Source organism: Ambystoma mexicanum, chromosome 1p (assembly GCF_040938575.1).
Source record: "Ambystoma mexicanum isolate Mex_15411 chromosome 1p, UKY_AmexF1_1, whole genome shotgun sequence".
NCBI classification, from domain to species: Eukaryota; Metazoa; Chordata; class Amphibia; order Caudata; family Ambystomatidae; genus Ambystoma; species Ambystoma mexicanum.
Window position 1 is genome coordinate 1,009,102 of NC_090921.1, and position 21,622 is coordinate 1,030,723.

The 21,622-nt window shown below is 51.0% G+C and overlaps 2 non-coding genes across 2 annotated transcripts; both read right to left on the reverse strand.

The window, feature by feature from the left end:
* Window positions 1-2,557: 2,557 nt before the first annotated feature.
* TRNAL-AAG (transfer RNA leucine (anticodon AAG)) lies at window positions 2,558-2,639 on the reverse strand. Its single transcript has one exon. It is a non-coding gene; the product is annotated as a tRNA-Leu (tRNA).
* Window positions 2,640-2,998: 359 nt separating this feature from the next.
* TRNAL-UAG (transfer RNA leucine (anticodon UAG)) lies at window positions 2,999-3,080 on the reverse strand. The gene has a single exon. It is a non-coding gene; the product is annotated as a tRNA-Leu (tRNA).
* Between the last annotated feature and the right edge of the window lie 18,542 nt (window positions 3,081-21,622).

Consider the following 21,622-nt stretch of genomic DNA (forward strand, 5'->3'; position numbering starts at 1 on the left):
TGGGCAGGAGCGTGGTCTTCCATGTGTTGTCACGTGGCCAGCTTGATACGGAGTGATTTGGCACGTGAAAAAACAGCACGTCAGCGTGTAATGCGAGGAAAGGCCCTTAGCGTGTAAGCGCGTCTGTGACGTAACACGCGCGGGCTTTTCCCTCGCCACAGGTTGAAGGTCCCATGTGTGTTTCCATCGCTCTGTACGTGCTCTTCGTGGGATGCGGTACGTGTATTCCGGGGATGCACGTGAACTTTTCCACACGTTTTCGCTGGCGCAAGCGGGGTACGTGTATAATGTTTCAGCCATTATTTTTTACTTTGACATCATACTGATCCCAGCAGTATCCAAACATAAAAAAGCCCATAAACTTATACTGGATTGCACATTAACTATTATATTTTTAACAGTTGATTGCATTAAATACAATTATTTGATTCAACTGTGTGACAGAAGCAACAGTGAAGGTATATATTTCGAAGAAAGGATCGTTGCCACTCCAGAGTTGGGCTCACGAAAAGAAATTAGAAAAAAAACTAGACTCCAATGCGGAAAAAGCCATATTGACGACAGAAATGGGCTCACCGGATCTACTACAAATGCATGAGCAGGTGTTCAAGGAGGATGTAGGTTGCTTAAGTGGATTCACACATCGAATAAGGATGCAGGAGGGATCCAAAGCAGTTACACAAAAGATGCGCAATATCCCAGTTTCCATGACGGATGAGGTGAAAGCAGAGCGTAAGAAATTGGATTGTATTCGGAGGGGTGCGCGGGGAGTTTTACATGCGATTTCGCTGGCACAACCGGGGTACGTGTATTCCGAGGGGTGAGCGGGGAGTTTTACACGCGTTTTTGTGGTTGGGGGCTCTATGCTGGTCCACTGACCTTTGCGCCATGTACTGAATTTGTGCAAAGTTTTTAGCGCACAGGGCGGGGTTGGGGGCGTAACTGGCGCTGCTGCAGGGTCGCTGCGCCACTCTGTGCCACGGCTGCTTATCGATGTATAAATTTATGAATACGTTGTACGCCTAAATGGGTTTTGGCACATGCGGCTGGCGCAGACTGCCGCACGCGCACTCTGTGCGCCAGCCGCGTCTGCCACTTGTGCACCGAATTCTATGAATTACCCCCAAAGTGTATTTTTAGAACAATGTACTGAAAAGAGGTGACAATGTCATACCTCCTGAAGTTATAAGACAACGTTTGATTGAGATGGGACACAAAGGTTATCAAGGGATAGTGAAGACGAAGAGGAGGATAATGAACGACTGCTGGGGGGCTGTTGTTGATATATAGATAGAAGGAACAGTGGGGAATTGTGTCCTTTGTAAAAACAGTGACAACGTGTGTTTGTGGGGATGCTCAAAAGCCAATGAACCTCACAGATATCCCAGGGAAGCCATGGGAGAAACTGATTAGTAGTTATAGACCTTTTGATTCCGTCTCTCCGTCTGCTGAGGCCCTACAAGGTATCATTGATTTGGCCAAACATCTACATATACGTGAGCACCAGAACGAAAGTAAAAGCAAGTGGTGCCTTAACATACAAGCCAACATTTTGAAGCACCTCGGAGGTAGATTTTGTCAAGGAAATCGGGAAAAATGAATTTTCCCACAGGCTTGTATTGGGGTTAAAATTGTTTTAGGTGGGAGAAGGGGAAAATATCAAGATTTTTAATAGTAAAATCGGGAGTCTCCCTTCTAAATCAGGAGGGGTGGCATGTATGCCTTAACAATGTGAAATAGTTTTAGGTTGGGTTGGGGGAAGCAACAAAATGAGGAGGAGATTTGAAAATAAGAGATTTAAAAAATATGAATGATACATTATGAACTGAAGACAATAACATTTTATTTTAGTGTATTAGGTCTCTCGTGGCAACACCTACTGTCCACTGTGTTTTGGAACAGAATCTGAATGCACTGTCACCACTCATAATTGCCAGTTTTAGATTTTGGCCAAAACCCGAGAGATGTACAGGGAGCAACACCTCTGACAAAAGGCCTTAACACTCTTCTAATGTATTTGGGGCAGTTCTGGTCTCCTTTAGTTCATCGATAAGGAGGATTGAAGTGTTTCAGCCGTCCTCAAGAGGGCAGTGTCTCACCATTTTGTTAAAATCTCTTGGCACAATTTTAAGATTCAGTAAAAGATACCTTGCCGACTAAACGAGATTGATAGCACAGCGATAAAAAGTATGTGGGGAATCTGGACAATGGCTGGCTCAAGGACAGGAGCGAGATGTGTTCACATTGTGAAATCAACTCACTTTAAGGCCTTAATTGCTGCACGTGCAGCGGGGGTTGCTTTATTATAAAATGTAAATAATAATAAAAAGGAAAGGCTTGGGTGGGGGGGGACTCTGTTGGATAAATAGGGTTACGTATTACAAGGGGACGTCTTTATAACATATTATTGAAGTACCAGAGACCAGGGCACACCTGCCCTGCGCTCAAAAAACATGCCCTAGTACTCCCCCCAACATCCATTCATCTACCTTGAGATAAAAGCTATGAAAATGTTCATTGACAATAAGGGTAGAAGATTGGAGAAAAAAAAACTACTTGGCAGCGGTGGGATTCGAACCCACGCCTCCGAAGAGACTGGAGCCTTAATCCAGCGCCTTAGACCGCTCGGCCACGCTACCGGCTGCTGTCTCCCCCAGTCTAAATCCTCTATAGAAAATCATAGAAAAAACGTCTGCCGACTTGTTGCTTTTGGTGTTTCTTTCATGCAAATAATTACCCAGAATCTATCACATTCTAGTAAGCCAACTAGACGTTGTGCCCCGTTAGCAAAGAAAAAAATGTCAGGATTTTAAAAACGAATCGGTTGGGTCGAATACACTTTTTTGCTGGTGTGCTGGCATTGTATAGGAAATTCGTAAGGGGGGGTCACTGTAGGGAAATCGGTCAGTGGAAGAGTGTGAAAAAAAATTGAAAGTTCGGAAACGGTACGTTGGTTGAAAGTTTAAAATCCAAACGGGCATTCAAAAAAAAAAAACCTTGGCAGCGGTGGGATTCGAACCCACGCCTCCAGAGAGACTGGAGCCTAAATCCAGCGCCTTAGACCGCTCGGCCACGCTACCAGCTGTCTAAATCAGTATCACATGTTATAGTAGTACCTGACAATCATGAGGGGAACTGAGTGGAGATTTAGAGTTTGATCAAAGCAGAATGTTTCAGCCATTATTTTTTACTTTGACATCATCATACTGATCCCTGCAGTATCCAAACATAAAAAAGCCCATAAACTTATACTGGATTGCACATTTAACTATTATATTTGTAACAGTTGATTGCATTAAATACAATTATTTGATTCAACTGTGTGACAGAAGCAACAGTGAAGGTATATATTTCGAAGAAAGGATCGTTGCCACTCCAGAGTTGGGCTCACCAAAAGAAATTAGAAAAAAAACTAGACTCCAATGCGGAAAAAGCCATATTGACGACAGAAATGGGCTCACCGGATCTACTGCAAATGCATGAGCAGGTGTTCAAGGAGGATGTAGGTTGCTTAAGTGGATTCACACATCGAATAAGGATGCAGGAGGGATCCAAAGCAGTTACACAAAAGATGCGCAATATCCCAGTTTCCATGACGGATGAGGTGAAAGCAGAGCGTAAGAAATTGCAAGAGAAAGGAATGATAGAAAGCACAGATGCATCAGAATGGGTGTCATCATTGGTGGTGGTGTGGAAAACTTCAGGAAACGTAAGAATGTATCTTGACATGAGAGAACTTAATAAATGCATCATCCCAGATAGAAACCCTTTGCCAAACATTTAGGAGTTACTATCAACCATAGGCCCAGCAAGGGTGTTTTCAATCCTTGATCTAACCTCTGTCTAGCACCAGGTAACACTCCAGAGATAATTGAGGGGTCTGACTGCATTTATAATACCAGAAGGATTATTTCAGTAACAGAGAATGCCTTTCTGACTTAATTCTGCCACGTCAGTCTTCCAGAACATTATGTACAGGATTTTTGATGGCGATGAAGGTATTGTGCTCTTCCAGGATGACCTTCTAGTATATGTAGAGACTATCGAGGAACATAACAGGAGGGTCAATGGGGTACTGAAGAAGCAACATGCGGCAGGCATGACCTTAAGCAATTAAAAGTTCAAGATAAACAGGGGGGAGTTTTAATACCTGGGACATGTCATATTGGAAAGGGGCATATCGCCCAAGAGACATTTAGTGAGACAATTAAGAATAAAGCCTCACCAAGAGCAAAGATCAAGTACAGGCATTTCTGGGAATGGTGAATACTATTCAAAGTTTGAAAGGATTTTGCTAAGCACACAGCTGTAATGTAGAACTTAGTAAGAATGTACGTAACATTTGTACGGGATGAACATTGTGAGGAAGAGTTTGAATACATAAATTAAATGCTAATGAATGTGCCTGCATTGCACAACTACAAGCAGGGAAAATACACAGTCATCACTACTGATGCGGACAACATGAGCCTCGGGGCAATTTTGACACAGACAGACGGAATAGAGAGTACATAATACTGTCTTGGCACAGAAACTGCCATGTTAGATTTAAAATCAAATCTCAGATCCATCATTGACCGTGGCCATCCTGCCCTTTTGATGTTGCTAGATCTTTTCACAGCGTTTGACTTAGTAGACCACGCATTACTGGCAACAAGATTACAAACAATTGTCGGCTGCATAAACCTGATGACGCAATGGCTAGCCTCTTTTCTCGGTCCCCGGGTGATCCAAAATTCATCTTCTATACCTTCCCTGCTCACCCGCAGTGTTCCTCAGGGATGCTCTCTGTCCCATACTCTCTTCAACATTTACATTCTCCCTATGCTCCTGTTGCTCGATGACCTGGGTGTCTTATATACCAACTACGCTGATGACACCCAGGTCATCCTCGAACTTTCAGGCTCTTACTCCACTGATTCTAAAGCCATTGCTGCCATCTACTCCATCACCCACTCCTGGATGAGTCAGAACTTTATGGCATTGAATGCCGATAAAACAGAGATCCTCATTGCCGGATCTAGTCACATCATTTATGATTGCCGATGTCTCCATTCCAGTGGCCCAAAGCGTTAAGACCCTCAGCATTACTATTGACGCTGACCTCTCCATGCGCCCACATGTGGCCAAAACCCGAGCATCATGCAGCTGGATTAATAGGCAACTGTGCGTAATGCGTCCATTTTTATCTGTTAGCAATATGTCTCTTCTCGCATCTGCCCTCGTAAACTCCAGGTTAGACTATTGCAACAGTCTTCTAGCAGGCACCTCTGCTGGCAATATCGCTGCCTTGCAGATCACTCAAAATGGCGCCGTCAGAGCCGTGCTGGGACTACCTATGCACTTCTCTATCACCAGAACACGGGGCGGAACATGCGGAATGGGGAACAACGTGTGAAAAAGAAAGCGTAACTGGGGAAGTACAGCAGGGAAATACACAGAACGCCCACACGCACGCGAACAGCACGTATTCATGGAATCGAATACAAGAAACCTGCGCATGCCAAAAGACGCGCACAGACGTCAACACGTCTGCCACACGAAGGCATACGGAAGCGTCCCCGCGTGCGGTATAAAAGTATGCGCAAACAACAAACACGTATATACAGCTACGATGAATGCCCCATTCATCGCAGTACTGATCGTGGGACACCGCAGGAGGAGGAGAATAGCCATGCCCCGCATTTTATTGCCCCAGACCAGCCTTTTTGGGATGCCTGATGACCAGGTCAATGGCAGTTATAGGTTTCCACCTCGTATCATCCTAGACCTGGTCAGGGAATGGGAAGATGACCTAACATTACCCACCCTGTGCTCCCAAGCATTGAGCCCCTTGGAGAAGGTGCTCAATGTCCTGCATTTTTTGGCCACTGGGTCATTTCAGCGGACAACTGCCATAGTCGGGGGTGTTTCACAGGCCACGCAGTCACGCTGCCTACACCAGGTGTTGGCAAACATGACTGCGCCCCCCTCAGTCTGCAGGCACATATACATGCCCAGAACACCCGCAGAAACGCAGGCCGTGGTCCAGGACTTTTACAGGGTGGAACACTTCCCCAAAGTGCTTGGTGCCATAGATTGCACCCATGTGGCCCTAAATCCACGTAGGGCCACTGAGCACATCTATCGAAACTGAAAGCACTGGCATTCCATCAACGTACAGGTTGTATGCGATGCCCATGGAATCATCACCTCTGTCTATGCAAACTATCCTGGGTCTACCCATGACAGTTTCATTTACAGAATGTCTGCCCTGAGCCGGGACCTGGAAGTTGGGAAGCACAGCGACACATGGCTCATTGGTGAGTACAAATGTCTGCGTACATGCATGCATGTCACACACAGACAAATACACAAACCCAACTAATGACAACCATCCTAACCTCCCCAGGGGACAGTGCCTACCCTCTGAGCAACCACATGATGACGCCAATACGGAACCCCACCACACCACCCCAGGTAAGATACAACGCTGCCCATATTGCAACCAGGGGCATAGTGGAGCACACATGCGGAGTGCTCAAGTCACGCTTCCGCTCCCTTGACCGCTCTGGCGGCCAGCTACTATATGCGCACCCCCAGTAGTGTGCAGGATCATTGTGGCAGCATGTGTCCTGCACAATGTTGCAACACGGCGGGATGTACCGGTGGACATGGTGGTGCCCCCACATCCCCAACCACAGGCACAGGCGCTGCCCATGGGAGGGGAATGGGCACGTGGCGAGGCGGCCCGGACCCAGCTTGTGTCCACATTTTTCACCTAAACTCCCACCCCTGCGGAGTGCACGCAGGCCTGGCAGATACCAGGTGACAACCGATGATGACAAACAGACAGTCAACTGTCACAACCATACCACCCTGAGAATGTTGCCACGGAAGTGCTACATTGTGTGCATCCCTAGCTACTTAAACAAAACCAATCCTGTGTGACCAAAAGGAACACATGCAAGGTGTGTATCACACCACCCCCCTGCAAACCAGGCCATGACAATCACTGGTATGTCACCCAAACCCTCCCAACCCACATCACCCTTGTCTGCCACACCATGACATGGCACGCAACATCAAAAGGCCAACACATGACCAATTACATACGATGTGACAAGTGATAAATGAAAAGAGGCCTGAGACAATCACACCTGACATGGAATCAGATGAAATGACTGACCAACAACCTCCCACACATACAAAGTCATACACAAATGCATGCCACCAGTGGTACCATCAACAAAAGACTGAATGCCTGTTCTCATGCACATTGGCCAAGCCAAATCCGCTAATCCCTAACCCGTGTGCTGTGTGTGTCTCCTGCAACACACTGCTCAGCACACAGCACAGTGAGCAGCCATTGTGTTGGGGATACACCTTGAGCATCACATAAAAAGGACAAGCAACAAAAATAACCTATTGACGCATGTACGCAATCCCCAAATGGTAAGTGATCATGCGCTGCAGGGCCACAGCATGACAGAGAAGGCAATCTGTGTTCACATGTGGGCATGGAAGGGTGATTGTATGTGTGGTGAAGCATTGTGTAAGTGTGTGTGTCAGTAGGGACATGCACTCAATACATGCATGTGAAATCAAGTGACCCTCAGTGTCCTGTACGCATCACATGTGAACATTGCCCATGTGTACTCCCCAGCATGTCAAACCACAACAATCCCCTGACACCTGAAAAATAAACAACACAGGAACAGCCATTGACCAGCAGAACACATGTACATAGCACCCCACAATGACACTGTCAGAGAGTGCCCAAACACTGTAGCCCAAGCATACTGTCCAACAACAAAAGGCCCTCCCTCATTTACACATCACCATGACCTTCTGAAGAACTGTGTCTGGGGTCTGTAGCCTTCTTCGTTCTAGTCTACCTGGCTTCAGGATCCCCCTGCCCCTTGTTTTCCATGTTCTACCTTGGGTGTAAATAGGGTCCGGCCCCCTCAGAGGCCACCTTGACTGGTAAAAATACCAAATCGCAGAGAACTCCAAAGAGCCAAACCCCCAAACCAGGGAAAAAAGCCTGTAGCCACCGAAAAACCCTGGAGGAGTCTCCAGTAGATGACTTGAAGTTGCTGAAAATGGCCAAGCACATGTCCAAGCAGAATGAGAGAACAACCAAGGTACCACAGTTCAACAATGGTTCAACAGCATTTTCAGTACACAATAATCAATGAGGAATGCAACAACTGATGGGTAGTGTCACAGCTCTGGTCTCCAGGCGCAGGAGTGGCACGAACCAACCACCCCCTCTGCGGTCTGGGCGCCTGCAAGGTAAAACTTACACAGGCCTCCGAGACCTCGGTGGGGAAAGAGGGTCAGGGATCCATTGTTTGGATAGGCATCGCTATTCAGGATAACCAGAAAGAGGGGCAGGAGAGGGGAGGTGGATGGGCAAAGGGAAAGTAGGCAAAATACAAAATACAACTATTGACAATAACACATACTCAATCAGAGAAACCATGTTCTTTATGCACATTGTACAAAATGGGACAAATGCAAGCCAAAGAGAGACTTATCTCTGGGGTGAGTGCTGGCCTTCTGCCTGCGCACTCTCAGGTCCGGTAACAGGAGCAGTTCAATGCTGCAAAGAGAGCGTGAGTTACTATTCTGTGTGGGTTTTCACCACACACACAACATCATTCGAGCCTCAAACTAAGTGACTCCTGCCCAAACAAACACTCTTGTCTGCTGCTTTGTTCGTATACTTTTCCTTGCCCCCGTGGTGGTTCATACACTGTCAATGCGATAAGGCAGCCGCACGTGGCCCCGCGGTAAATGGAAGAACAATGTGTTAAGAATCACAGATGATAGAATGGTCCTTGGGTGAGCTGCTAGACGCATGTGGCGAGGTGCGACTTCAGTACAAGTCGTGTTCTGCCAGCCGCGGATTTCAATAGGTAGCGCATGTGGCAATTTGCATATGCAAATGATATGCACTGCACTCAAGTCTGTGCGTCGCTGGGTGCCCCCGGGAGTTGTATTAGTTTCTGGATAGGAACGCTACTGCGCTAATAACTCAGCCTCTATGGAGCAGGGGGGAGTCGAGGATATGGGTGCCGCCTCCTGCGTGTACCCTGACAACTTGTAAAGCCACTTGGCATTTGGTCCTCAATGCAGCTTAGCTGTACTGTGCGCTTCTTCCTCAATGCCTGGCCAAGCTCCCCAGCACTGGCGCTACTTAGCATGCATGTGTGAGGGGCCTGGAGGAAGTTCGGCTGGGGTGTGGCCCCTCGTGCTGCTCACCTTGCTTGGAGCTCCTGGAAACACATCTGCTTCTGTCGGACATCTGAGCACAAGCCCTGTGCTTCTGCTTGCGCACTCATGCGCACGTGGGAACCACCCAACGTGGACAGGTTTCTGTAGTTCTTGGCCCCGTGTCTGCTGGGAAAGGTAGTCTGTAGGCTCATTTTCCTGCAGAAAGGGCATAAAAGGCTGGCAAGTTTCCTGTGTGTGTTTCTTCATGTTGGTTGTCACTGGGCCATGTCTGAGACCTACATCCGACCTCCTCCCACCATCAGTGTGACTTTGACAGCCAAAGTGTGCAGGCTACTGTCTACAGCATGAAGTGCATCAAGCACATATACAGGCAAGAAAAGAACATGCATCACAATCAACATCAATAAATGGACATATCAATGATGTACTCACCAAAATTGATTGCAGACATGCCGTGGAGAAAGCAGACATTTTCCCCACTAGGGGTTTTAACACAGGTAGTACAGCAGCAGATAGGCCACAGATATGACGAAAGTCCAATGCCCTTGTTAAATGGTTGTAGCACCGAACCATCCTTGTGAGCCCATGGATAGGGGAAGCAGGAGTGGGATATGTTAGTCAGGACCCCAAGCTGCAAACACATACACGAGACAAGCTTAAATGGCTCAGCTGGAACAGACAGTGGATGCTTTCAAAAGTCACAAAGCACCACACCGTCACATGAATGGACAATAGACAAGCAATTTTAAACTATATTAACAAATTAAACTGACTATAACAATCAAAAATGGCCACATACGACCCGGGGGGGGAGGAAGGCACCCAGGAGGGCGGAGGTACAGGGTGCACCTCAACACCCACATGCGATGAAGTTGAGATAAAAAAAAATCTCCATGGGCTCAATGCCTGCACAGCCCGACCCGTGTGGGAAATAAATCGTCATCCTCCTCACCCTCTGACTCAAAAGGTGCCTTGACATCAAGAGCACACCCAGAGTAGATCGGAGGGATTGATGGTCATCCCTCAGGGCCTCCCTTTGTGCCTCTGCGTGAGCAGCAATTGCTTGACGCAGAGACACCATTTCAGCCCGGCGTGCCCTGTCTGAGGCCGCCATGCCCAGCCTGAGCGAGCGGGCCCTGGACTGTGCCGCCCGCTGCTGGAGATCCACCTGCCTAGCAGGGGGAGCACGGATTGGGCCACATGTTCCAAGCTCTGAGTGATATTATCAATTGTTGCCCCCTGTTCTTCGGAATTGGCAACCATGGCTTGCTCCCACTCAGTATACCCCGGTGGCGCACGGCCACCGCGTTGCTGGGCTTGACACCCACGGGGCCCAAGGAGCCGCGGTCCTTGTTGGGTTGGCATCGCCCGCGGCTGCAGGACTACATTCCTCCGTTGACGTGATACCCCAGGTACATCAGCAACTGGTGTGGAGTGTGACCGTGCGCCCCGATCCACCACAGGCAGAGGTCCCACCACCGTCTGGCCCCTCGGTGCAGGTGTCGCGGACAGAGGAGCGTCTACATCAGAATCACATACCATTGATGAATGGACATGACGCACATCCAACTCGACATTATCGTCAGAGTGATCATCCGGACTAGACTCATTGCCAGCCCTAGAACGATGGTCTGTAACAAAAGTGGGTTCTCGTGGTCTACCACCCCACGACCCACACTTGTGCCGGGTTGCTGGTGTGATAGCAACCCTGTGCCTGGCATGACAACACCATCCTCTGGCTCCATTGCGTCATCATCTGAAAAGGGGAAAAAAACAAACATGAGTACACAAGTCAGAAGCACATAACCCACACACACAGACATCACATCGACAGCCAACACATGAAGCAGACATGTCACACACAAATGAGAACCTGGCATGCATCCAGTGGCATTGGTAGGCAAGCACATCCCAAAAGCAGAAATGGATGTGTCTAAATAGCAAAGCCTACACAAGTACAAAATGTAGTATATCACCTCCATCAGACACCACCTCGGTCAGGTAACAATGTCACAGGCAGAAAAAACAGATGGCAACAAAGAGATGGCACATACCATAAGCATGTCTGAACTACAAATTGACCAGTGCTGCAAGTGAATCCAAACACACAATGACACACGTAATATGCATGTACACATGCATCACTAAACCATCATCACCAATATAGCTTCATCCATCTGCAGCTCAGCCCGTACTGGGTGTCATGGGCCATGTAGATATAGTGAATGTCCCAAGCAAAGTAAGTGCCTGCAACCAGGAATTAGGGACCATAACGCCCAGTACGGTCCGAGCTGCAGGACATGAAGCCTCCACAACACCCCTCAGGGCCTGATTGAGCACATTGTGCTATGAATGTGCCCTATTCCATCATTCCTTGTGTAAAATCTTCATGGCCAGGCCCCACCATATTAGCAAAGTGGGCCTGGGCGCACACATACTGCACCACAGTGCACCTTCAGGATTATGCCAGTTGAACATAACGTGCGCAATGCTGAAATCTCACCAGCATTAACATCAATCAACTACATGTTAGTCAGTCAACTAAAAAGCTGCGGCAGACACATGTGTAAATGAACACTTTCACACACACATATGTGAGTAGCCGCAATGTTGCACTACCCAACGTTGAAGCTGCTTGCATATGTACATGTGAAAGCGTTAAAAAACACCCCTTTGCCCATACACCTGTATTGTGAACATGAACAGCATCCAATACAGCAAAGCAAGCAGCTACAACTCTGCTTGCTTTGATGCATGTGAATGTGTACACATACACACGTGAAGGCAGCTCCACAGTCATTACAACCCGATTGGCAGGCTACATGCAATCTGCGCCCTATGCCAGTTGTTATAGACCGCAGATTGACCAATCAACTTTGCTAAACAACCCCTAGGGAGTTCCAATGCTGAGTACATGTGTCACAGGATGCACCTGTGCCCGTGGCATTCATGACAGAGAAGGGATGAAAATCTGACCATACATGCCAGGTCACTTTCACATTGCAGCAGTGAGTAGGCATGTAGAACGGTGTAATATGGCTCAGAAGTGGGTTGATGCAGTGCAGAACATGTGTAAGTTACCCACTATCTACATGAACAAGCACATTATGATGTCTATCAATAAACATGAAGGCAGTGTAAGGGCAAGTTCAGGTATCACATGCAATGTGCATGCAATGGGTTGCATGGCTACAAGCAAGCCCCCCCCTAAGTGAAAATGCAGGGAGGCATTGCATGTCAGCGAAAGGGTGACCAGAGACCTGTGTATTGGCAGACAGTGTTGACTAGCGTCAATTGCATCATCTGAGTCAACTGACAACACAGCAGATGAGAATGGGACAGTAAGCAGGACACATGATGAACCCTCAGTAGTGCACCCATGTGTGCAGAAGCCACTACACCAGTTGAACAGAGGCAGGGGGCCTTAAACAGGGGGAGGCCTGTGCCCCACACAGACTGTGACACCCTAAACATGTGCGTGATGCAGGACTGAGCCAGAGTGGGCATGGAATGGATGATCAAATGCCATTAAATGTAGGTCATCCTGGACACGTACTACAATGATCATCTGGGCAAGGGCACATAGGGGCATGCATGGAATGCACATGGAGCATGAATGGGCACTAATGTCCCTGCGGAGCATCTGCCATCTGCACAGTCCGAGTGAGACACCCTGCATCAAGGACAAAGAATGTACCCCACTGTATGTGTCTGGCAGGTTGACAGGGGGAAGTGTGCATGTACACAGGAGCATTGAACAGGCCATTGCAGTACTCCATCATGATACCCACCAGTGTCATGGTGAAATTGGGGTGCAGGAGGATGGAGGGGCAAGGGTGCATGCCTACGTGGAGTACCCGCATGCAGGCAGAACACACATGTACGTCAGTTATGCGATGACGTAGTCCCAGTGCTGAGTGGAAAGACACCCCAGGCTACATGCAGAAGGGCCAATGAGCTGGAACATGCACCGGAGGGGCAGCCGGGTGACTAGCATGGGAGTAGGTTGCAAGTGTGGTGATGAGGACAGTCCCGGTCTGCTCTACATGTCCAGCATGCTGCACAGCCGGCACACATCAGTGAAGCATTGCATGACTCGCACATGAAAACCATGTACACATAACATGTAGTGGCAGTCAAGCACAACACATCACACAAGCAAACCACACATGGGGCCTCATTACAAGTCAGGCGTTGAGGGGTTAACGGCGCCGTAAACGGTGCCGACCCTTAACGCCTGATTACAAGGTCCCTTAGCGCCATGGGGATTTTAACACCTGCTTTTTGCAGGCGTTAAAATCCATGGCGCTAAGGGACCATGGTGCTAATTACGCCACCGTAATTTACGATGGCGTAATTAGCGCCTTACCCACTCCCATTATGCCCTATGGGGCACAAATGGGAATGGGGAAGGGTAAAATGGGAAATGGGGATTTACCGCCCCACTCACCTTGGAATGGGGCGGTAAATCCGCCATCCACCATGGTGTAAACATAGTTTACACCATGGTGGTAAGCGTACGACCCAGGCGGTAACTTACAGCCTGGGTCGTAATGAGGCCCATGGTCTGGACAAACACGTGACAACACTCACTGGACCGGGCATCAAAGTCCAGCATCTCTCCCACTCGTACAATTCTGCCAGTATTAACTCCGCTACGATCGACTCGTGCGGAGTAAGATCTTCCTCCTGAGCTGGTGACCCACCGCCAGTCAACCCAGTCATGGCATAATTGGAGGCACGCTTCACCTTAGCACAGCGTCGGAGGTCATCCCAACGCTTTTTGCACTCTTGAGCTGTGCGCACCTCATGTCCAAATGCACTCACACAATCCGTAACATGCTTCCAGTGGGACATACGATGGGCAGCCGTAGTGTGACAATTCGGCCCAACTAGCATATCACGGTTGTGTTCCCGCAAGTAGTCCACAAGGAAGTCCAATTCTTGCATGCAGAAAGGCTTCTTCCTCAACGTGCTGGAGGCCGGAGCTGTGTCTGGGGTCCCAGCCTCTACTGCAGGTGCAACCTTCCTCCTCTTGGACAGTGGTCCGGACCCTGACTGGCAAATGCCACCCTGATCAGTATGGGCAGTGGCACTGGTGGATTGAACCAAGGGAGTGGCAGGTGGAACAAGGATGGAAGCCCTGACTTGCCTCGGTGGCTGCTGGGTGCCCCTGACTTGACCCTGCGCAGCAACATCTGCTGTGCTAAGGTCACTGACCGGGACTGTCCTGGATGCTATACTCACAGCTGGGGTGGTGTTGGCTGCATCTGCCCATGCACTTGCCAACACCCGGCTGCTCGGGCAGCAGATGACAATACTGCCCCAGGGACATGTGCCTCAGTCAGGGCAGCCCTGTGTGCACTTACCCTGTGCCTCCTGAACTCCTGGAAATCATCCAGGGACTCTTCAGGTGCAACACAGCATGCGCAGGCCCACCCTGAGCCTGGTTGATGGTGTCCACAGCTGCACCTACAGCTACCACTACCCTTGGGCCCGTGGCAGTCGATGAAACGGACTGTCGGATCACATGGGCGCCAGTGCCAGATGCAAGAGCTGCATCTCCCGTAACCACAGGGGGTGGGGGCATGACTACACCAACATGTGGCACAACATCGTGCCGAAGTGGCTCATCCCTGCCTTTTCCCCCTCTGCAGCCACCGTGGACACCCTGGAGTCCCCCTACTCCCTGGTCATCCCGGCCATGTCCCTGACCACGCCCGCCACATGGAGTATGCCCAGCTGAGGCGCTCCTCACCTTTCGTGGCCTCCCAACCATGGCACAGATGGAGTAGTGCCGGCACAGATCGAGTAGTGCCAATGGGAGGTGTACATGACAATTGTCCTGGGCAATTGGGGTGAAGGGGGTGGGATACAAGATGTTAACAGCACCCTTGTGCACCTGCAAGGCTGTATGTGACCCCAGTGATAAAGTGACGGGTCACACAATGCTCAGGCACCCCAAAACTGTAGTAAAACCGTGCAGGCAACCCCTGGTAGCCCACCTGTGTGGAATTAACCTCCCGCAGTACGCGGTGGCACCCAGGGACACGAAAAACCCATACACGTGGGAAACGCAGGCTACTATGACCTCGAAAACGGGTACGCGATACACAGGGGCACCCGCAGTGGGAAGAATAGCATGCGCGACTCACTGTCAGACTAGCGTGATAAGGAAAAACACGCGTAGCCAATAACCCTGCCAATAGAAGAGATATGTCGATCCACTGTGAAGTTGTGATGGCGCGCGAAACAACCAGAAGTACCAACACAAGTCGGTCTCCACAAAAGGCACGTACAGCGAACTGCTGGCCCCACTCCCCTTTAACCCGTACTGAGGGAAAAGCCTGACCGCATCACGTCACTTACGCGCTTTGGCCCTTTCCTCGAATTACACGCATTAACACGCGGACGTGCTGTTTTTTCACGTGCTAAATCACTATGCACTCGTGATGAGGGGACCGCCCACACGTGTTATGTCACAGATGTGCTTACACGCTAAGGGCCTTTCCTCGAATTACACGCTGACGTGCAGTTTTTTCACGTGCCAAATCACTCCGTATCAAGCTGGCCACACGACAACACACGGAAGACCACGCTCCTGCCCAGAAGGCCATTTTCCTGCCCCCCAGAGCCCTGAGCCAACTCCGACCAGCCATCTGCTGCTGCCTGCCTGCCTGCTGGCCAAGTGCCCTGCTATCTGGTGCCTGCATGTCAGCCATCTGCAGGGGTCCAGTTGCAGTGAGCAGCCCTGCTGGAACAGCAGACTCCCGACTACAGTTCCATCACTCCACAGCCCAGCACCAGGACCCAGTTGCCCCCCCACACCTGCCTCGGGGGTTGCCATGTCAGGGCAAACACCATCGGACACCACTGGCAACCCCCAGCCAGAAAGGCAGAGGGCTACCAGCTTCAGTGCGGCAGAAGTTGGTATCCTGGTGGAGCAAGTCCTGGTGCATTATGGTGCCCTCTTCAGAAGACCACGTGCCGAAAATGATGGACGGAAGAGGATCTGGAAGCACATCATGGCTGCCATCAACGTGGAGGGGGTGGCAGCCCGCGACATACGACACGTCCGGAAGCGCTGGGAGGACTTCATGTCCAGGACCCTCAAGAAGTCCCGGTGCCTCTTGGAGACAGCGGATGCAGAGGGGTGCCGGGTCCGCCTTACCGATGACCAGACGAGGGTCCTGGAATGTATACGCCCAGCGCTTCACCACCAGGCCCTTGAGAGGCATACCCGTCCGGAGTCGAGTGGTAAGTGTCCATGTGTACTGATTGGACGCAGTGCATGTTGAGGTGTGCCAGGTGTGTGCAGCTTGGACATATGACTTGAAAGGCCCATGTATGGATGTGCATGTGCAGGGACATGAGCCTGCCGCATGTGAGTCCAGTCATGTGTGAGGCACATCAATGGTGTATGTGTTCAAATGCATGATGCACGAATGCATGTGGGGATGCACACATGTCAGCATTTATGTGTATGTACTATGGCATGGTTGGAGTGTGACACATGGATGCTTATTCCACCTTCATGTACGTGCATGGCATACATGTGTGTGTGTGTGTGTGTTTGACATGTGTGCAAATGTGATACGCCATGGATGCATGTGACACAGACATGTAGGAACCCCATTGGCAGACGTGACATAGTTGCCAATGATTGCACTATGACAGGTGGTGGAGATGTAGAGATGCATGTATGTATGGTGGCATACCCGTGTTGCATGAGACGTCAGCCTAACCATCGGATTTTCATGCTGTTGTATGTGTATGGATGGTGCTGCCTGCTGCAACATTCCTGTTAATTTGCGCATGTGTGTGGGTTCAAATGATATGTGTGTTGGGGAGTGTGATGCCATCCGTGAAGTTTGAGACTGCCACTCATGTGCAACTGTCATGTGTGTATCAGACCATTGTACAGTGCCCTGATGCCTGTGTTCTGTCTCTCCCTGTCTGCAGCGTCGACTGATGGAGCACAGAGGCAGGGATCTCACCGCCAGCCGGGGAGGCAAGGCCCAGCTCCCCTCCCAGGTTGTCATCTCTTCGGGGAGTGAGGAGTCTGGTGCTGCGTCCAAGGAAGGTCCAAGAGGCAGAGGTTGGAGGTGGACTCCTCAGCAGCAGAAGGGGCAGCTGAGCCCGCACAGGGGCCTATGGAGGAAGATGGCACAGAGTCATCCAGGTTGGTGGGGGGTTTCGTTTGAGGAGGAGGCCATGGAAGGCCCATGCACGGGGCCTGGAGGGGGGATTCCACTGGTGCTCGTGGTGCAGTCCAGGGGCAGGGACAGGAGGCAGCACAGGCCGCCGTGGAGGTGCCTGTGTGTAATCCTGTCCCTGATCCTGTGACTGCATCACCTGGCACCAGCAGGGATGCCTTCGTCCAGACCCATTTTCAGGGAGGGGTTGCGTACACAACTACTGGCCTTCCTCTCCCTGCGGACGTGGCAATCCGGGACTGTGTTGAGCCTGTCCTTGCTGGGGTGGTGTTGCGTCAACGTGGTATTCGGGATGACGTGCAGGGTTCTCGTGAGGACAATGCAAGTCATTTCGAATACCTCATTGGCTGCGTCGACCTACTAGGACGGGTCAGCAAGCCTGGGTTCATCCGTGTGCTGGAACTTCTAGCGACCCCCTCCTCAACTGCACCCCCTATGCGCCAGTCATCCTCCGTGCCATCTTCCTGCCCAAGTATCACCTGGGCACCCTGTGGAGCTGTCCCTGACCCAGCAGCCAGGCTGGTGGAGGACACATCCCTGCCACAGTCGGGAGTCGGAGGTCCAGCAGGGGTGGCCACCCCAACAACTGGGCCCCAGCAGGAGGAGGACGTGCAGGCATCGACAGGCAGGGCACATGCACAGCAGCAGCAGGCTCATGGTGGGAGCGAAGATGGCTCGGGGCCATCAACTTCACAGGGGCAGGCATCGGCCGGAGGGCAGGAGGACCCTGGATTGGGAGTGTCTTCCGTGTGGAAGAGGTTGGGCCAGCGGATAGATGGGCAGCGGCGGCGGGCGGAAGAGGCACGGCTCACTATGGTCAGGGTGGAGAACTCCATGCGCAGGGCATTGAGGCGGGCTGAGTGCCTCGAGGCAACTCGCAGGAAGTTTGAGGACGCCATGGCTGTATCCCTGCGAGACCTCGAGGCCAGGGAAGAGGCCCGCCTCCAGGACGTTGAAGAGGAGTTCGGTGAGGCCCTGGCCTGGAACATCAAAGAGTGAGCCATAGGACTTGCCCGCCGCCATTGTACATAGTTCATTAGTGTTAGGTTTCCTTTGTTTTATATTTTATTTTGGAATAAATGGACATTGCTCCACTTCATGTATATAGTTTTTTCTTCATAGGACATTTTTGTGGGTTTCATTTGCTTTGTGGATCATGGACCCTTAGGACTTGGATTGTAGATGGTTGTAGACTTGTACAGACGTTCTTTTTCAATTTTCCCATGGATCAATGGTTTACTTTTATTAAAATTATTTATTTCTTATTGACATTGGCAATGGACCACTTTTTTCATTCAACATGACGTTTATTTGTTTTCCATTGGATTACCATATTTTGCTTATATCTGTCATTGTATATTGATTTTTAAGTTTGATTTCTTCTATGTTACTTCATTATGTTTTTAATCAATTCTAACTTCATGATTGGTATTCTATCATTGGTTTTGTGCATGTCTCAATGAACATTGCCTCAGTCATGTGTTGCCACTGTGTGGCTCCGTTGTGCATTTATGCATGGGCATGGTGGTTCTTTTGAGACTGTCATGGCATGGGTTATTTGGGAGTGGGCACAGTGGATGTTTGCGTGCTTGGACTGGGGGGCAGGAGGGGATTTTGGTTGGCATTAGGGACATGGGTCTGTTTACTCATGACATGTTGTCTGGTCGGCCATGCGTTGGGGCCTGCTGGCAGATGCCCGTCACTGGTGGGTGGGCGGGGGACATGAGTCGGGGCTGCATCAATGCACAACGGAGCCACACAGTGGCAACACATGAGGCACTCAGCCCGCATCAATGCCCTGAGTATGGAGTTCTGCGCCCTGACTCGAGGCACTCAGCCCGCATCAATGCCCTGAGTATGGAGTTCTGCGCCCTGACCATAGTAAGCCGTGTCTCTTCCGCCCGCCGCCGCTCTGCATCTATCCGCTAGCCCAACTGCAGCCACACTAAATGACACTCCCAACCCAGGGTCCTCCTGCCCTCTGGCCGATGCCTGCCCCTGTGATGTAGATGGCCCTGAGCCATAATGCCTCCCACGCTGAGCCTGCCGCTGCCTCCGACGCAACTGCCTCTGCCACCACAACGACATACGGGATGATGGAATCCACCAGCGCCATCGTGCACGTGCCCTGCCCGATGATGCCGGCACATCGTCCATCCTCTGGGGTCCAGTTGGTGGGGTGTCCACCCCTGTTGGACCTCCGACTCCAGACTGTAGCAGGGATGGGATCTCCACCAGGCTGGATGCGTTGATTGGGGCAGATCCACAGGGGGCCCTGGTGGCATCTGACCCGGAATACGGCACGGAGAACGACTGGCGTATAGTGTGCACAGAGGAGGAGAGGGCCGCAAGACTGGCCAACACATGGAGGAAACCCCCGACCATGGACCCTCCCAACTGGGCCATGTTGGCATACACCACTTCGTGATGACTTGCGTGGTCCCCCCAGGAAGCACACAAGTCATCACGAATGTCACATGTGCGCAACGTGACACCAATCAGGGTGGACTCCATCCGCTCACGGGTCCCCTCGTCCGCAGGTAGAGGAGTACCAGATGACGTGGACCTCCCCCCTACCTGCGGACAGGCCTGGGACGGGGCATTCCTGCTGGTGCATGGTGATGCAGTTACAGTGTCAGTGACAGAGGCACGCATGGGCACCTCCGCGGCGACCTGTGCTGTCTCCTGCCCCTGCCCCTGGACTGCACCACTTGCACCAGTGGTACCACCCCCACCGGGCCCCATGTGCAGTTCTGTAGCGGCCTCCTCCTCCTCTATACCCACCACAAACCTGGATGGTTCTGCACTGTCTTCGGCCATTGCAAGCCCCTGTGGGAGCTCATCCACCCCTTCCGCTGCAGCCGTAGTGGTAGATGCGGCACCAGTCCCCTCGCTCCCGGGTGATGGTATTTCCTGGCAGGGTGACTGGGCCTTGCGTCACCGGTGGAGGCATCCCTGCCGCTTTCCTCCAAAGCGCCGTCTCCGCCCTCTTCTTCACTCGACGCTGTGTAAAGGGAGACATTGAACACAAGCATCAGGGTACTGAACTATAGTCCCCTAGACACAAAGCAATAGCACATGAGTGGCACTGTCAAACGTCACTTCCATCATGTCCCTCCAGAACACATGGGTCAGTGCAGGCAACACACATGCAGGAACAGGCATGGCACATGCAACATACATTGCCATCCATGTCCAAGGCACCATAGTTGCATCCAATGGTGGGCTAATTCTCACATGCACCATGGGTCATGCATTTGGCACGGTATACCCCCAGACACAGTGGATATAAGGATGACTAGGCTGTATCAGTGAATGGACACATCGTCACGGACATGTGTCATGCATCCATGGCGCACACACTACTCAGACACACGGACATGTACATCATGCATGTCCATGACAGCAGCACACATATCTCACACCACAAACATGTCAAAGTACAGACACAGGCATGCATACATGTGTGCGTTCCGCATGCTGCTCCGCATGATGCATTGTAACACATACACCATTGATGTGCCTCACACATGACTGGACTCACATGCTGCAGGCTCATGTCCCTGCACATACACATCCATACATGGGCCTTTCAAGACATATGTCCAAGCTGCACACACCTGGCACACCTCAGCATGCACTGCGTCCAATCAGTACACATGGACACTTACCGTTCGACTCCGGACGGGTATGCCTCTCAAGGACCTGGAGGTGAAGCGCTGGGCGTATATGTTCCAGGACCCTCAGCTGGTCGTTGGTAAGGTGGACCCGGCACCCCTCTGCATCCGCTGCCTCCAAGAGGCACCGGGCCTTCCTGAGGGTCCTGGACCTGAAGTCCTCCCAGCGCTTCCGGACGTGTCATATGTCACGGGCTGCCACCCCCTCCACGTTGATGGCAGCCACAATGTCCTTCCAGATCCTCTTCCGTCCATCATTGTCGGTGCGTGGTCTTCCGAAGAGGGCATCATAATGCCCCAGAACTTTCTCCACCAGGATACCAACTTCCTTTTGACTGAATCTGGTAGCCCTCTGCCTCTCTGGCTGGGGGTTGCCACTGGTGCCGGAAGGTGTTGTGTCGGACATGGCAACCCCTGAGGCAGGTGTGGGTGGGCAACTGGGTCCTGGGGCTGGGCTGTGCAGTGAGGGTACTTCAGTCAGGTATCTTCTGTTCCAGCAGGGGTAGT